Source organism: Mirounga angustirostris, unplaced genomic scaffold, assembly GCF_029215605.1.
Source record: "Mirounga angustirostris isolate CCGP_5_RB_7025 unplaced genomic scaffold, mMirAng1.0.hap1 SCAF_8, whole genome shotgun sequence".
Taxonomy (NCBI): domain Eukaryota; kingdom Metazoa; phylum Chordata; class Mammalia; order Carnivora; family Phocidae; genus Mirounga; species Mirounga angustirostris.
In genome coordinates, this window is record NW_026991716.1 from 133,686,227 (window position 1) to 133,701,278 (window position 15,052).

General features: G+C 43.4%; 1 protein-coding gene across 25 annotated transcripts in view; it reads left to right on the top strand.

Moving 5' to 3' along the window:
- The window catches only part of TIAM2 (TIAM Rac1 associated GEF 2), a 268,448-nt gene that overhangs the window by 119,698 nt on the left and 133,698 nt on the right, over positions 1–15,052 (top strand). For 23 of the 25 annotated variants that reach the window (XM_064598246.1, XM_064598239.1, XM_064598241.1 and 20 more), the window contains one exon: positions 7,933–8,019. The exons of the other annotated variants lie outside the window; for them this stretch is intronic. The gene's annotated coding sequence lies outside the window, so the exon portion shown is untranslated. The remainder of the gene's footprint in view (positions 1–7,932; positions 8,020–15,052) is intronic. 25 annotated transcript variants of the gene reach the window in all.

Here is a 15,052-nt window from a genome sequence, read left to right on the forward strand (position 1 = left end):
TCCCCCATATAGTCATTCAACAGTTATTTACTTGCCAGGCACTGTGAAAGGGATCCTGGGTTACACTGCCTATATAAACAAATCTCCTGGAAAAAACCCCACAAATATCTTTTGTATAATACGCCCCTTTTCAGCAGTTTCGTCTAGGCTTGGAATGAGGTAAAGTTCTGGCTCATTCAAGCTCCGTGGCAAAGGTAGGCGACCCCGATTCATTATTTCCTGGGGTCCACTCACACAGCGTGGGAGGCATGCCGTCAGCCTTGCTCTGGACCTTTTCGGCTTCCCGGGGCCATTCATTCCACAGGTATTCAGTGAAGGCTGTTTAATGAGAGGTTCCCTGTGGATGGCTCAGGATCTGGAACTGATTTGAACATACTTCTTGATACAAAAGTGGTTGATGGGGTGCCTGGGTGGCTCAGTTGGTTAAGCGACTGCCTTCGGCTCAGGTCATGATCCTGGAGTCCCTGGATCGAGTCCCATATCGGGCTCCCTGCTCGGCAGGGAGTCTGCTTCTCCCTCTGACCCTCCCCCCCCCAATGTGCTCTCTCTCTCAAATAAATAAATAAAATCTTAAAAAAAAAAAACCAAAAAAAACAAAAGTGGTTGATGAATTAGTTTTATAGGTGCATTTCAGGTGCCTGCCCTTTGAAGGGATGTACAAATGTTTCCTGCTTTAAGGTCAGTAGGCCCTTTCAGTTTTCCCCCCTTTTGCTGAAGGAGCACTTGAATCCATATTGTAGGTAGGATACCTTCTCCTTGTGTGCTGTCACTTGCCATTTTTAGAGGTTATTGTATTGTGCTGATTTGCTAATTTAAGTTTTTCGATGGTACCTCATTTGATTGCATTTATTCTTTTACCCCTATGCTTCTTCAGTTACTGAATGAAAAGGAAGACTCCCCCCACTCTAAGGATGGGGGGTAGAGGAAATGATAATATTGCACCAATGTAAGCTGTGTAACGAATAAATGGATAGAATTTCCTTCAGTAGTTTCTTTAGCTGTTCATGTGGGGTATTTTGCCTGTTGTGCTTAGAGAGCCTTGTTATGCTTAGAGCTTGTGTTGGTCAAACTAAACAGGTGCAAGAATATGATAGATGGAGAGAGATCTAAGAAGACCGTTAACTGTGGGAGGTACTGCTTCATTTTTAACAATTCCCACCCCCCCAAGCATCCTGTTATGTTTGTTTATGAACGTTCCTTTTTTTTTAATTAAAGTTTTTTATTTAAGTGATCTCTGCACTCAGTGTGGGGCTCGAACTCATGACCCCAGTATCAAGAGTCACACGCTCTTCTGACTGAGCCAGCCAGGAATCCCATGAATCTTCCTTTCGGAAAATTTTATTTATTTATTTATTTGTTTATTTATTTCAGTGAGAGAGAGTGCAGGGGGGAGGGGTAAAGGAAGAGGGAGAGAGAAACGCAAGTGGACTCCACGCTGAGTGTGGGGCCCGACACGGGACTTGATCCCACGACCCCGAGATCATGACCTGAGACAAAACCAAGAATTGGATGCTTAACCGACTGTGCCACCCAGGTGCCTGCCCCTCTCTCCTCTCTTTAAATGGATGCTAGGTATGGTGATGGGATGGTTCTGAGTGTTGACGGGGCTAGAAGAAAGGGTAGAAATGGGCAGGACAGTTGTCTCCCACGGGAGAACAGGGGGAAGGCAGGTGTTTCCTGTCATGATCCTCCAGGTGGTCTCCTGGCCACACACAGTTTTAAGTGTCTTATGTATGAGGAGATTGCCTGGCTCCTGTCTGTTTTCTGTGGGCCTAGCACTGTGTTTTAAAGTGGGTGCAAGCATCCCCGAACGCTTCATGTGTGAGTGTGGTGCATAGACACCGTGGTTTTGGAAGTGCTAAGGATTCTTGTACCGCCATAATGTACTAAAGAAGGTCCTCCCCACCATTCCTGGAGTTCTTTCAGTCAACTGGAGGAGGGTCATCCTCAGTCTGGAAGCCAAAGTTCAGTGATGGCTTTAACACATCAATGCTGGGGCGGTTTCTTTTGTCTTGGCACAGTATGGAATAGGATCCTTAGTGTCTTTGCTTGTGTTGGAAAATACGGTGATGAGTGTCAGGTAAACATAGGGATTGAGGAAACCAAATATGATGCCAGGTGTATGCTCCCTCAGGGCTTCAGGTGAAGGACTCCGAGAAGACCAGATGGAAATGTATGGCCTTTTCTGACCTGCCTGTGGAAATCCTGTCATGTCGAGTCTGCTGTGCTCCTATAGGTTGAAGCTGACTCAAGGGAGGGGGCATAGACTGGTCCATCATCCTCCATAGGACCAGTGTCAAAGAATATGTGGACATGTTTTAAAACATTGATGGAATCCTCGTGGAGAAAGATCCATTCTGCTGTATCAGGGACAGTGAGTCCAGCTAATTTTTGTGATGTGGGCATTATTATTGAATTTGGGTCTGTCTTGATGGCTGGGCTTGGGGCCACTCTGTGCTTCCACAGTACCTTACCCCTCTGGACCCTGTTGTCCCCACAATGTTCTGTGACCCTGGCTTATTTGTTTATAGGCTCTCGGTCAACATCCTATTCCCAGCACTTAGCCTAGTGCCTTGAACATAATAGACGTTCAACACATACTCCCTGAATTGACCTTAATTAACTTAGTAAATGTCCTGCACATCCGGCACTCAGGTCAACTTTTGCATCCTTGAATTTTGTCCCTGGATACATGAACTTTGTGGGAATCCTAGGGAAGGCTTATTCTAAACAGAAACCAGCCTATGGAATATAGTGGCCCAAATGGATATGCCCCGTCCTGCTTCCAGCTGCTCATTGAGGGTCCCCCCCCCACCCCCCGGCCCGGTGTTTCACGTGAGCCATTTTATAAATAACAAGGACCTTGCTGGAGCTTGGTTCATGCTAAGCAGTAAATGTATGCTACCTGTGGATAGAAGTCTGCCATTTGGGGAGGATAGACTGAAACTTCTCTTTTCATTTTAATTAGTCATCTCTTTGTCATGAATGGTGGATTCTGTAACATTCTATTGTCTACCGGGTGACTGTCCCGTCTCTTTCTGTTCAGGGCGGCATCTGATTCCAGTAGAGTGCACCGTGCAGGAACAATGTGCGAGTTTCAGCGTGAGAGGCGGGTGCGCTCGTCCCATCATGAAGGCAGTCTTACCTCCTGCCTGGGAGTGAGGGCCACAGAGGGTTTGTCCGTTGTGTCTCGGAAGTCTCTATGGGCTGAGAGACTGCGATGATAATCACCTGTGAATGGAGGTCTGGTGGGGGGGCTCTGTCAGATGGTAGAGACCCGGCTCCTGGGAGGGGTTAATGGAGTTGAATTTCTTGCTCCTGGAAAACTTCCCAGTATCTTGTTTTACTATAAACATTGAGTCGCTGAATTGATAAGCGGCCTACTGATAGCAAGACTAGAGTAAACCCAGAAATTTTAAAACATTTTTTTTAAATTCAGAGAGATGGTGGTTACAGAGGGGCTTGAACTCATGACCCCGAGATCAAGAATCACATGCTCTCTGCCTGAGCCAACCAAGTGCCCCAAGCCCATCTGTGCTACTAAGAAAATATCCACTTGTTGAAAATGGGTTTAATTTGAAGAAGGTGTGAATTGTGGAAATTTCTCGGTGAGAAATGCATTCTTTTTAGGTAGTTGGGTCGGGGAGCCTATTTTAAGGACGTGGGTTAAGGAGTAGTAACTTTATCTTTGTCTTCCCCACCAGTTTCAGTGCTGGTCATTGCACTGATGGCCGCAGGCTCTCACACTCTTGTTGCTCAGCAGTGAAAGTTTTATAAACACTGGACACTGTGACTTAGCCCAGGGCTTGACAATAAGCTCGTAGCTTGATTAATGTGGTAGCTTTCTTAGGTGTGGCCTTCCTTTATCTTTAACTATGATGTGGCTGAAGGTCCAATTATATTCAGCTTTTAGGGAAGACTAAAAGGGTAGTATCTTTGTAAAGCATTGTAAGAGTGAACAGCTTTTCATCACAAATATCAAGGGAGAAAAATGTCAGATCAGTTCATGTTAAATTAAATTGATGTCATGGTGACAAGTCGGCAGGCAGCTCCTGGGCCCCAGGACTGGCTGGCATTCATGAGTGAAATCTGTTGATTGATGCCTCTGTCCACACGTGGTGCCAATATACTGTTAGAGATACAACACACTCTTTGTATAACTGAAAACGTAGACTTGCTAGAGTTTTATTGTAGATGTAGGTTACTTAGCACTGCCTTGCATCTCATGCACTTCATTACACAAAGGGCCCCATTAGATCTTCTGTAGTCACAGCATATTGCAGTACCTGTCCCGTTGTTAACTCACCTTAAAATATGGCATCAGTTAGTAGCTGAAACCCATTTACACTATTTTTTCCTAAAGTTTTTATTTAAGTAATCTCTACACCCAACGTGGGGCTTGAACTCATGACCCTGAGATCAAGAATCACATGCTCTCTGCCTGAGCCAACCAGGTGCCCCAAACCCATCTATGCTACTAAGAAAATATCCACTTGTTGAAAATGGGTTGCTGTCCATCCTACCAGATGGAAATTAATTGTTCATGTGGCCTTGGAATTCATATGGAAGTGGAAAAGGGCACAAAGAAGACATGGGGATCCAAGAAATCTTGGCAACCACTAATTTGTCACAGTGACAAAACCATGTCATCTGTTCTGGGAACATAGCTGAGCGAGTTCGGCGATCTGAGTTTGGGTCCTCATTCTTGCCCACGGTCTGTGTGACAGCTCTAATTTGTCCTCACGGGCCTCACGTTCTTCGTCTGCAAAACGAACGAGGTTGAAGTCAATGTGCCTCAACTTAAACATTCCGTAACCCTGCCTAAAATTATTTTAATCCAAAATGATTAGTAGTTCTAGGAACCAGGATTCTCCAGAGAAGCAAAACCAATAGGAGCCTGCCTGTCTTCCTACCTACCCACACCGTCCTCCCCAAAGAGAGATTTTAAGGAATTGTTGCATGTGATTGTGGGGGCTAGCAGGTCCCAAATCCATAGGTCCAGCCAGCAGTGTGGAAACTCAGGCTGCAGTTGACATTGCCATCTTGAGTCTAAATTCTGCACGGTAGAAGGCTGGACACTCAGGCAGGGTTTCTCTTTTGCAGTCTGGAGGCAGAATTGTGTCTTCAGGAAGCCTCAGCCTTGGCTCTCTAGGCCTTCAGTTGATTGGATGGGGCCCACCCACATGGAGGGCAATCTGCTTTACTCAGAGTCTCCCGATTTAAGGTGAATCACATCTGAAACAATACCTTTATGGCAATGCCTAGACGGGCATCAGTTCATCCACCAGTCTATGTCATACATTTATTAAGCACCCAGGTGTAAGACACTTTGCTAGACGTCAGGAAGGCAAAGGTAAGATGAGCCCTTCACTTGGAAAGCAATCAAAATCTGTTAAAGGAGACAGACAAGTGAGAAAGAAATCACGGCATGCCATTGCCTAAATTTGATCGAGTGGTGAGGGCAATGAGGGTGGGATAGAGCCTCATGGCTTGGCGGAGGCCAGGGGAGGTACGAGGTCGGGGAAGGCTTCATGGGAGAGGGGACACTTAAGTTTGGTCTTTTTTTTTTTTTTTTTTTTAAAGATTTTATTTATTTGAAAGAGAGCGAGCACAAGCAGGGGGAGAGGCAGAGGGAGAGAGAAAGGGAGAAGCAGTCTGTCCGCTGAGCAGGGAGCCCGACATGGGGCTCAATCCCAGGACCCCCGAGATCATCACCTGAGCTGAAGGCAGACCCTTAACCAACTGAGCCACCCAGGCGCTGCTTAACTTGGGTCTTGAGGGGCAACTAGGAGTTAGTTCTCCAAGGAGGCATTCCTAGTAGGGAAAGGTATGTGCAAAGGCCTGGAGAATAAAAAAAGCTCCCATTCATGAAACGGCAGGGTATTCAGAATTAATGTATGGAAAGCTGTCACATAATAGGTACTGGAGACTCAATATCTGTTATTGTTGGAGAAGTTTAAATGCAGCAGATCTTACATTTTATAATTTCGTGATTAGTAAATAACCATCTATTAGGCCATCAGCAAAATAGGACAATTCTTGGCTTTTAAAAATTGTCAGTATAATCTATTTAGATAGAAGCCACTGATTGTTCAATTTTCCATTGTGAGTTTGAGTTCCACGATGGGCATAGAAATTACTTAAAAGAAAATAAAAATTAAAGGAAATTATATCTATATAGGATAAGAGGCAGGCATTATTTTTTCTAATATTTATTTAAAATCTTAAATTTATTTTAAGCAGGGGGTGGGGAGGTGGAACAGAGGAGATAGAATCCTTAAATAGGCTCCCTGCTGAGCACAGAGCCTGATGCAGGGCTCCATCGCAGGATCCTGGATCGTGACCTGAGCTGAAATCAAGAGTCAGCCACTTAACCAATTGAGCCACCCAGGTGCCCCAATGAGACAGGCATTCTTGACCAAATATTTCATGTTTCTAAAAATTTTCTCTGGACGAATTATATCACCTTGGGCAAGTCAGCCTACCTCTTTTAGTTTTAAATTCTCACCTAAAGAGAGAGAGCTTGGGCTGGTTTTTTAAAGGTCCACCCATAGAATAGTCTGTGAACCTATATAAATGAAAATTATTATCTCTTCTGTGTCAAGTTATATAGGTGTATTTCTGTAGTATGAATCATTGTGATAATCACACCTTTCCCAATAGCAACTATTTATAATGAAAGTACTTTATTGCCACTTCGATTGAGCATTTCATGTTTCAGCCAGTTAATTGAGTATTTTATGCATGTTATCCCATTAAGTACTTGGAATAACCCTGCAAAACAGATAATATTTCTGCTTCATAGTTGAAGAAACCAGGAGCTCAGACAATTTAAATAATCAGGCTGGGCTCACTCAGGTGGTAATGGGGAAGCTGAGGGGTTGAACCCCAATCTTTTGGCTCCGAAGCCTGCATTCTTTATCAAGGCTGTAACCCACGGTACACAATTATTACCATAAAGTAGTATTTTATGTACATAGCCGAGGTGAAATGTCTTATAAAAAGACAAGTCTCAGTCTCTGAAAGCAATCTGTTTAACATTTTTAAAAATGAAAGAAAAGGGAGGTACTTTCTGGTATGTTGACTAATGGGGCCACGAATTTTAATATGTCACTGGGCAGCACATCAAACAACGGAAGAAGGTATTGTTCTCCATAATATGAGAGGACCCAGAAACCACCTGCTTCATAAGTAATGCAACTTGTTCTTTGAATCAACCCACTTGTATATGGATTCTGCCCCACAGTCTGTGGTAACTGCCTCTGCCACCTGGTTCTTATTAGGGTCTTGGCTGGTCCCTCTGCCCGGCAGATCATTTCCTTCAAAGTAGCACTGGGATCTCAGCCTTGTTGGCCATCTCTGAGAGTCATTTCCTGACCTTCCAGTTTAAAGTAGCCACTTGTCCAAACTCACTATCTCATCATCCCTGTTTAGGTGTCTACATTGCACATATTGCTGTAGGATATTTTTTATTTGTTTCTTGTGTTGTTTTGACTGCTTTCTCCCGCTTGAATGAAGTTCATTTCATTGAGAGCAGAGACCTTCTCTTTTACTCACTACTCTACTCCCAGCCCTGGAGCTGTGGCTTGATCACACTAGGCTTTGTCTGGCTGTCTAATCCACCATCTGTTTGTCTATTTCTTCTCCTCTGTCTGTTCTTTCTCTCTCTTTTCTTCCCCTGCTCCATATATCTATCTGTAAAATGGCTTGGCTCTGTGGTTAGAGTAAATCTGCTTCTCCGTTTAGGATGTGGGGAGGACCCTCATATTTCCTTTATAGTTAACCACTTTAACTTCTGATTTTTTTTTTTTTTTAGTTGCTCCCTTTTTGAATCAAGCCCAAGATACAGCACAATGTTGAAAAACTGAGCTTTAATTACAAAAGTGTAATAAAAAAATGGTTTCTTATCACCTTCTTGTTTTCTTTTGCCAGGGCTGTGTGCTTGAATTACCCCTTCAGCCAGCTCATTCTGGATGAATGAATGAAGAACACTTAAGTGTTATTCCCCTGCCTCTAGGGGTAAGTTTAAGGCACTTGTGCATCTCAGAGGTGCTAATGTATGTCAGTTGTGTGTCTGTTTTCCATGTAACTCTGTTAACTGCTCTTTGTATGTGGACCTGGGTGGGGAAAGCCACAGTGGATTCCTCAGGTTCGGGCTGGAAGTTGAATTTCCTGTGGGCAGTGGGGCACCGTATCTGAATGGCTTATTATAAACGCGCTGTAATTTGATGTGCTGGATGATCCTCTCTCTGTGGAATATGGTACATCCATCCTCTCTGGGAACTCAGCTGGGGAAGTCGCAGCTTGGCAAACGTTCATGTCCGTCTCTTTATGTACCAAATACTGATAGAGCACATGCTTGAGCTCCAAACAGTACATCCTGCTGAAGAACAGATCTATCATTTCTAGCTGGGGTTGTAAGCTCAGGTAAGCTCAGGACACTTGGACATTAAGAAGCCCCTGAGGAAAGGTAAGGTTCCGATGATGTTAAGGCTGTTTCCTTCGGATGGAGGTGTTTTACTAGTCGATGTATCGGTGTTTCAGTTTAAGTACTAAAGCAGAGAGCGGAAGAGTTCCCAAAGCAGTGTTTGGAATGGTTGCAAGTCATTCCCTGGAAATGTTTGCAGCGTCTGCAGTTCACGCTTGCGATGCAGAGGCTCACAGACACCAGCATCAACTTCCCAGGTGGCAGTTTGTCCCATCTTTCCAGTGCTGCCTCACGCCCTTTGGATCTCAATTCAAGGTGCTGCCTCTGAGAGACCCATCTCTGTCTACCCAACCTAAAGTGGCCGCCCATTTTAATTCTCTGCAAAGTGCTGTCCTACCTGATAGTTTTCTCCCCTGTGTATTTATCAGCCTGCTGTTCAGCCTTAACTGTCCCTGGAGCAGAAATTCTGTATGGTCCGAACACTTGTCTGTCCTCACGTAGCTCCACAGCCTGGAACAGGGTCTAGAGCACAGTGGGTATTTTTGGACTGAATATATAATGAATTCAACAGTTGGCACTAGAGGAGATTTTGGAGATTCAGTTTGTCTATCTAGTAGCTGTTTCTAAATATGAATTATTCTCTCACCGAATTATCAGGTTTAACATGATCTTCCATGTAAAGAGGAAGTTTTGTAATGTTTTGGGTTTATTTGCAAAGAGAGCACTTATTAAAGTCAGAAATTTTGATGATAATTGGTAACTTTTGTGTTGGTTGACCTTTATATCATCTACATTAGAACATTTAAAAGGAATTTCTGATGAGCCTCGGTGACTGTTTTATTTAGGCTTTAATGAAGTTCAGATACCATGACTGAAACACACCTATTTGAAAAGCATAAAAGTTAGATTTTTTTGGAGTCAGATTGCCTGAGTTGTTTGCATACTGTCTCTGACATTTCCTGGGTCAGTGACCTGGGGCAGGTTATTTAAGCTTTGGTACCTCATTTTCTTATTACCCTCTAAAGTGAGGGTAATAAGACATTTTCCTCATGGAGTTGAGGATGTTAGTATGTATATGTGCTATATAAATTTCTGCTATTTTATTTAGTATATAACTCAGAATTTTATATATTAAATATATCTGCTAGGTTTAAAAGTAATATATTTGGATACTGTTCATAAAGTGGAGATAAGACTTTGAGCATTTGCTTTTGCGTTACGTGGATGAAAACAGGCCATTCCCCAAAGTCACCAGAAAGAAAAGGCTTGCTTATAATTATTAATAATTTTAATTAGTTGTCATAGTGATTAAACACAGATGTGCCATTTTCTGTATGTATGACAATATTGTTGTCTCTTTGGTATTAGACAGACTTGGTTTGAGTTTTCTAGTTGTGCTTGTTTTGTGACCGTCAGCACATTACTTGGCTTTGCTTAGCCTCAGTTTCTCCATCTGCAAAGTAGTGCTGATAATACAAATCAAAGAGGATTACTGTGAGAAATAAATATGAAAATACATGTAACAGTCCTGGCCCAGGGCTTCATGATTTTTCGTTTCCTTTTTTTTCTTTCTTTCTAGACCTTAGATCTAAGAAGCATATTAGTATCTGGGCAACAATGACCATGGTTAGGAGTGTTTGGAAATAGTGTCCCATTTGTAATGGTAAAGGAGCTAGAATATTTAGCATAGAAAGTAGTAAGCTTAGTGAGGAGCATGATGCTGCTCTTGAGAGCATGTCCTGTGAGCAGGGAGCAGGGGCGATGAGACGCGAGGACCAATGAGTAGAACGAAACCTAGGAGCTGGGGGGAAATGGGGGGGGGTGTCCCTGCACAGATGTGGGTCCAGAGGCTGCTGGGCTGCAGATCAAGATTCCCGGAGAAGGGATTTCTCTGCTCCCCAGGAAGGAGGCTGCCGTGGCTGGTGTGGCCCATTACAACCCCCCTAATGTAGAAGCAGCCCCCTGTCTGAAATCCCGTGTGCGCACCTGGTTGTCTTGGCCAAACTGATTGTGTGGAGATGTATGTCCCTAGAGACCCAGGATTTAGCTTTCCAAAGTCAGGAAGTTGGGACTGCTGATTGCTTGCTTTTAAATAAACCTTTTTCAGGATTTACAATTTTTCTGTTTGTGTTTCACCATTTCCATCAGACGGTGCACCCTGGTGGGCTTCTGGCTGCTTCTGGGCTGTGGATAAGCTTTGTTGGGCCTGCAAAATGTGTCCTTGACAAGTCTTTTAAGGATATTTAAAATAGTTGCCTACCTTTAAAACGTGAAAATTTTATATAAAAGCGTGTTCAGTGATTCTTAAAAATGCGGTTCATCTGGCAAGGTAGGGTTCTGCGTTCCCAGGTGGCAGTGGGCTGGGTGGCTCCTGGCTCCGGTGGATGGGGCAGGTGCGGGCGGGTCCATCACAGTATTTACCCTTCGTGTCTTCCCAACACTGAGTGTCAGGTACCGTGTTTCATTTACTTAGGTTGTTTTCCTTATAGTAGATTTAGGAGAAAACTGGAAAAGTTCTATCTACTTCTCTATTAGTAGTGGAAAAGTAAAGATATTTTTGTAGAGTTTCATGTTTCCAGAAAAATAGAACAGAAGATTTTTTGGGTGTGTGCTAAGGAATACTTGGTATAAGCCTAATTTGCAAACAAATGGCTTCTGTTTCTTAAGAATATAGTACTCTGGCCTCTGTCATTTCATGCATTTAAACATGCATTTGAAGTAAGTGTGTGTGTGATCTCTAACCTGGGCAGTAAATTTTTCCCTCTGTGTTCAGACACAACCTTTTTGCTTCTATTTAGGTCATTTCCTTGCTTTCAGCAGCAAACTCGCTCGTCTTCCCCAAGATCAGTTGTTGGGACTCCTGGATGGGTGAAATGGTAGCGGTGTGTAATTTGCACTCACGTGTGGGCTGTGGAACGAGGTTCCATTCTGTTTTCTCCGTTGGACCCCCTAAAGCTTCCCAGACTTTGTGGCACCAGACAGATGAGGGCCTGTAAACTCGTTGACTCTGGGGGTGTTTACCAAGAGCACTGCACTCTTAGCCCACTGAGGCACAGACTGAAGTCTTAGGACTTCTTTGTACATTTGATTTTCAGTGGAAAATAGTCTGGATTTGCTTGTTTATTCTGTTCTACAAGGGATGTTCTCGCTTCATTGTGCAGATAAACTAGAAGAGAGAGCGAGCAGGGGAAGAGCCATGAAACTGGAGTTCTGTTGTTTGTATGGTGGTTGGGAGGAAGAGAGGAGTAGGGTGTGTGTTGGTAATGACAGAAAGACTAACTTCATTAGTGGAATTTTGAGGATGACTGGTTTAAAGTCCCTGGAAGGAGTTCTCATCCATCATTTGGATTTTAAACAATGGAATGTGCTCCCTAATGGAGCTGTGAACTTCCCATCACTCAGTGTATTTGGGTAGAAAGAGAGTGGCCCATCTGTCAGGATACTGTAGGAGGTTCTCAAATTAGAAGCAAGATAGGGCTAGCTGCATGACCTCTGTGGTCTCTTAAAAAACTCAGATTCAATTATTCTCTGAAATAAACTGATTAGGAACCTTTCAGCTTAAACGATTTCACTTCAGTCCTAAAAAGAAGATACGGTGCGCGGAGTGGGAGGCTGAATAGAATACTTTTTAATTGATTACATTTAATTCTGGACAGATTACTTACACTTTCTTAAATGTTCCAATGGAGCCCTTCAAAAATGTTGTAAACAGATGTGTCTAGTGACTAGTATTTATAGGTGTATTTTCTGAATGATTTTTCCTACAGAAAATTTTAATTTTATCTTGGTGGAAGCTCATTTGTAGTTTTATTTTTGGTAGCATGATTTTTTAATACAGATTTTTATCATTTATATATAAATATTACCTCTTTTTAGCATTCTATTTAATTTCAAAAGTTAGGAATTTATACATTATCAGTAATAGTCAGTAGTCAAAGTGTATTTAATTTGGATATAATGACCTATAGAAAAAAGTCCATTTAAAGGAAAACTTTATTGGGGCGCCTGGGTGGCTCAGTCAGTTAAGCGTCTGACTCTTGATTTCGGCTCAGGTCATGATCTCAGGGTCCTGAGATGGAGCCCTGGGTTGGGCTCTGTGCTGAGCGTGGGGCCTGCTTAAGATTCTCTGTCTCCCTCTCCGTCTACCCCTCCCCCCTGCTCATGTGGGCACGTGTTCTCTCTCTCAAAAAAAAGGGAAAACTTTATTAAGAATTTGTTTTAAATATTAGTTTTTATGTCAGTTCATTATTTGCTCATTCTTGCAAAAGTAAGTAACTAGTCATTTGGTTAAATTCTTGGGACTTTCTTATTATGTAATGTAAGGTACCCACCTGGACTTCATAAATATTTATTCCATTAAATCTCATTTTCGGGGCGCCTGGGTGGCTCAGTTGTTAAGCGTCTGCCTTCGGCTCGGGTCATGGTCCCAGGGTCCCGGGATCGAGTCCCGCATCGGGCTCCCTGCCCAGCGGGGAGCCTGCTTCTCCCTCTCCCACTCCCCCCGCTTGTGTTCCCTCTCTCGCTGTGTCTCTCTCTGTCAAATAAATAAATAAAATCTTTAAAAAAAAAAAAAAATCTCATTTTCATGACAGTTGACTCCATTAAAATGTTTTTTACATAGTTGGTGCCTTTGAAACACTTGGAAAAAGCTTATATTATGAAATTTAGGTTTGCTGTGGTTTTAAAGCAATATATACCATGCTAGTACTGCATTTGGAATTAGCTTAAAATTGACTGTTGGTTTTGTAGCCATCTCATTTACTTTAAAAAAAAGTTGAAATTTTATTTTGCTCTTTATTTTTACTTAATAAATATAAAGTTTTTCATTGATTCTACTGGGTTCTATTTTCTTCCTTTTTTTTCTTTTTAAAAATTTTATTTATTATGGGCTCCTGGGTGGCTCAGTCGTTGGGTGTCTGCCTTTGGCTCAGGTCGTGATCCCGGCCTGGGATCGAGCCCCACATCGGGCTCCCTGCTCGGCAGGGAGTCTGCTTCTCCCTCTCCAACTCCCCCTGCTTGTGTTCCCTCTCTCGCTGTCTCTGTCAAATAAGTAAAATCTTAAAAAAAAAAAAATTTTATTAGAGCGCATGCGAGCATGCCCATGCAAGCAGGGGGAGGGGCAGAAGGAGAGGGAGAAGCCGACTCCTTGCTGAGCAGGGAGCCTGATGAGAGGCTCCATCCCAGGGCCAAAGGCAGACTTTTAACCCACTGAGCCACCAGAGGCGCCCCTCTATTTTCTTGTTCATCAACACTTGTGAAGCTGTGGCCTTAAAGCAGTACCCACCATGCTAGGAAAGCATTTTGAATTACTTTAAAATTGGACTATGGATTTTAAGGATGCATGGTTCATGCTGTTCAGACATACTCTTGAGGCCAGAGCAGCCTGGAAGGTGAAATGCTACAAGAGAACAGCTGGGGAATTTCAAGCAGAAACTTGGTGAAAGTTTTGCTTGATGGGTATTGATGACACGCGGTTTGGCTTATTTTAAATAAAGGGATTTTAGAGGCTCTGACAAAAAAGTGCACACTTCTCTCCTTTTATATTCACCATCACCGCCCTTTCCCTTCCCTCCCTGCCCTCACGCACTGGATTGTTTTTTGGGTATTCAGCAGGTGCCAGGCACTTTTTAAAGTAGTAGACTTTAAAAAAAAAAAAAAGATTTTATTTATTTATTAGAGCGAGCATGAGCCAGGGGGAGGGTCAGAGGGAGAACTTGGGGCTCAATCCCAGGACCCTGGGATCATGACCTGAGTTAAAGGCAGACACTGAACCGACTGAGCCACCCAGGTGCCCCTAGAGTAGTAGACTTAACAGTAAACACTTTTTTTTTTTTTTTAAGATTTATTTATTTATTTGACAGAGAGAGAGACAGACAGACAGCAAGAGAGGGAACACAAGCAGAGGGAGTGGGAGAGGGAGAAGCAGGCTTCCTGCCGAGCAGGGAGCCCGATGCGGGGCTCGATCCCAGGACCCTGGGATCATGACCTGAGCTGAAGGCAGCCGCTTAATGACTGAGCCACCCAGGCGCCCCTTAACTGTAAACACTTTTAACAAAATTTCTGCTTAATGGAGTTTGCGTTCTCAGGCGGGCCTTGTGTCAAACAATCTGCATGTATTATTTTTGCTTACCTTACAACAGCCCTGTGGGGCAGGTAATATTATCCCCATTTTACAGATTAAGAAGCTGAGAAGCTAAGTGAGGGGTCCAGTATCACACAGCAGGGGCTGAGGTCAGGGCGGGCAAACTCGGAAGCGTGGGCCCTGAGCTGGGAACAACAAGGTGGCGAAAGACTTGTACCTGCCAGTTGTTCACACAGGTGGGTTTTCAGGGTGGCACATGGGAGGTAAAACCTTCAACCGCGGCAGTTTTAGAAATGAAGGCTGGCCATGCAAGCTCTCACTGTGTTCTCTGGGCTTGTTGGGAAGCATTTGGTTTGGAAGACTTTTAAAATGATCCCTCTTTGATGAAATGGGGAGAAAATTCACCTCCCCAGGTCATATTTCTGTGGATTTTATGATTTTTCACGGGTATTTCACACGCTTCATTTTCTTGTAGTGTTGCCTTCATCTAGGACTTTTTTGTAATGGTGTTACTCCTATCCCGTGTTCTTTTAGTCCACGTT